The sequence below is a fragment of the Centruroides sculpturatus genome, unplaced genomic scaffold (genome assembly GCF_000671375.1).
Source record: "Centruroides sculpturatus isolate CEXI.00-Female unplaced genomic scaffold, Cexi_2.0 scaffold6234, whole genome shotgun sequence".
Classification (NCBI taxonomy): Eukaryota; Metazoa; Arthropoda; class Arachnida; order Scorpiones; family Buthidae; genus Centruroides; species Centruroides sculpturatus.
In genome coordinates, this window is record NW_019390382.1 from 1 (window position 1) to 3,337 (window position 3,337).

A 3,337-nucleotide genomic window follows, 5' to 3' on the forward strand; every position below is an offset into this window, starting at 1 on the left:
ATCAACGACGTTCCAACTCGAGTACGAAGTGCTTAGTTCCCATAATTCCATTCTCAGCAAGATGGATTTCATTCAAATGTCTTACCAATTACCCATAATTCATTGGAAAAACGTTGAGGCAGCGCTGACAACAGCGCTACCTCAACGTTGAAAGAAGGAACGAATTTTAACAGAAGTTTAGGCTGATCGATCAACATTTCCGATTTTAGTAGGTTGACGTCATTCAGCTTACCAATCAGCGCGTTGTGCCATCTGGATATTTAGTCGCACGTGGTTACACCTATGTGTGGGCGTGCGATTCAGGAATGTGGGATGTCTTTAGTTCGGGTCAGTTGGACGAACAGGACATGACTGGCGTCCAATCCGATCGTTATAACCGATTCTTGGTTTGAAATTAAACAGAGATTTTACGATTAGAGATCATTTCACCCAAAGATACTAACAATTTAATTTTAAAAAGTTGCAAACTAAAGGTTTTCTTAGATCATCTGAAATATAAAATCTTTTTTCATGTCAAATAATCTCCATTAATTAAATTTGCATTAACTTTTTATTCATTTAATTAATATAATTAATTTCAAGAAATAATTTCTTTTGAATAATATGCATACGTTTACATTTTAGATAAGATAATAACGATATATTCAGATAAAAATATAGGTGTGTTAAATTTTCATTTACTTATTAAGATTACATCTGTTTTCATACTAAAATATGGAGGAAAGTCAAGAAAAGGTAAATTTTTTTTATTAATAAAGTTACAAATAGTTATATAAATAAATAAATTTATAGAACACTTGAAGTTGATCCTAGAATATGTCGAAAATGTTACTGTTACCTTCTATATAGTAACTGTAAAGCTATACAAGATTAGTGCGGCGTATTTGTTTTTATTAGAGCTTTGTTCGTTTGATAAAATTGATAAAGTTAACATTACTTGAGACATAGAAAATACATAAAAAAAACTATCTATGCAAGTTACAACAATGATTATAAAGGTTATACGTTATAGGCATTTCAATTATGCCATCAACCATGGACATCATTCAATTGTGCAACTACAAAAATTTCTGTGTAACAACAGAGTTTAGCAAAAAACATCTCAGATGTTAAACCTGATATTAAATGTTGGTTAGTGTTTACCTAGGTAGTCCAAGATGGCTGCACAGTAGGGACCCACGTTCTAACCTATTCTAATAAATTAAGAAAATTTTCCTTTTTTCATATAATTAATTTTTTGAGTTATTTTACATCTTACATTAGTAATTTTGTTAATTTATTAGAATAGGTTAGGTTAGGTTAGAACGTGGGTCCCCACTGTGCGGCCATCTTGGACTACCTAGGTAAACATTAACCGATAATTTTATATTATTAATTACAGTATAATAAATAAAATTACACGTGGTGCTATCTGTTAGGAGATATTGTTAAAACTTTTTATATTAATTATTATAAAATGGAAAAAAGTTTAATTATGAGGGTAAGTGNAGATGGCCACACAGTGGGGACCCACGTTCTAACCTAACCTAACCTATTCTAATAAATTAAGAAAATTTTCCTTTTTTCATATAATTAATTTTTTGAGTTATTTTACATCTTACATTAGTAATTTTGTTAATTTATTAGAATAGGTTAGGTTAGGTTAGAACGTGGGTCCCCACTGTGCGGCCATCTTGGACTACCTAGGTAAACATTAACCTAAATGTTTAATATTCTACCTTCTCATTGAAATTATAAGAAAAAACAAATAACAAATGGTTGTATTTTGACTGATTTTAAATAAATATTAATTCAATTTTAAAGAAAAAGCAAGAATTTATAAACTAATTACATTTTGACTTGAAATTCCAAATCATAATCTAAACTTTTTTTTTCTCTGTAAAGTGTGTATAGGAAATGTGTATAAACAAAAGACTAAACACTTTTAACAGAAATTAAGTATTTTGAAGTAAAAGATTATTGTTTCTTGCTATGATTAACTGCAAGTACATAATTTTAAGTTAATGATTATATTTTATAGCATACATATTTGTGTTTTGACCTTATAATAGATAATTAAAATGTTATATAATTAATTTTAATAACATATTAAGTTTTAACTATGAAAACATTACAGGCATTGGAAACTTTGGCCTTAAATGCAGCAACGGAAAAAATAGCAGACAGTAATTATTTTTGAATATATACATTAAATCTCTACAAATAAAAATTTAATAATAATAATAGAAAATAAAAACAATATTTTATAATATATTTTATCACTATTCTCAGGTATTCTAATAGAAAACTCAGTAAACCCCCATGTGGGAAATGTTTTTAAAGTAATTAATATATATCAACCATCCAGTTCAACTGATAAAAATGATTCAGGTAATTGCAAAAAAATCAGATAGAATATCTTTTTTAAAATTAAGTATGTAAAATGAATTAATAATAATAATAATATATAGAAACAATTGATTTATATTATTAAATTTTAAGTTAGTAATAGAAATTTATAAATGACAATAAATAAGTGAAATTTGTCCGAATTTGCCAGTAATTTTTGTTTAAAAAAGTCCTTTACATAAGATATTTATATTTATCTACTAACTTTTATTGTTAGAGCACAAATATAAACATTAGAATTAACTGTACAGTTTGTCTAGTAAATAGTAATTTTTGTATCAGGCCCCTTTCAGAAGCATTACATTATTTGGCAAGAAATATAAAAGTAAAATTTTAAAATATAATTTTGCATTTTGTTGATTATTTATTCTCATAGCTTATGTTGCCTGTATTTATCATTTAGTTCTGAAATTGAATAACATTGAAACATAAATGTATATTGGCTTTACAATTGTTAAACTATAATAAACTTATACTTATATGAATTCCATGTTGTACGAGTCACTTAGATTTTACAAATACATGTGCCAGGCTGCGAATGGATCACGTATTTGTAAAATCTAAGTGACTTGTACAACATGGAATTCATATAAAACAGAATAATCAACAGTGTTATAGGGGGTCGACTGGTTATTAAAGTTTAAGAAAGCAAATCAAATGCACAAAACCAGTATCAGAAATAGGCATTAGGTAAGATTTTTCTGTTTTCTTTACATGATTGACACTTAAAAAAATATGCAGATACATCATGCTACATTTGTGTGCAAGCACAAATACCCCTACTATAACTCAATGACCAGTCAAAACTGCATCTTATATGAGAACACTTGTTCCACAGTAATGTCAATCAACATAGGAACAATAACTAATTCATATTATTAATGATGCTGGTTAAAACTTAAGTTCAGGCTTGACCCTACATTAAAAATACTTTACACTCATTATAAAG

General features: G+C 27.5%; 1 long non-coding RNA gene across 1 annotated transcript; it reads left to right on the forward strand.

Annotated features, from left to right (window-relative positions):
* Positions 1-606: 606 nt before the first annotated feature.
* LOC111617463 lies at positions 607-2,364 on the forward strand. The gene is made up of 3 exons (XR_002755419.1): positions 607-735; positions 2,117-2,165; positions 2,272-2,364. It is a non-coding gene; the product is annotated as an uncharacterized LOC111617463 (long non-coding RNA).
* The last annotated feature ends 973 nt before the right edge of the window (positions 2,365-3,337 follow it).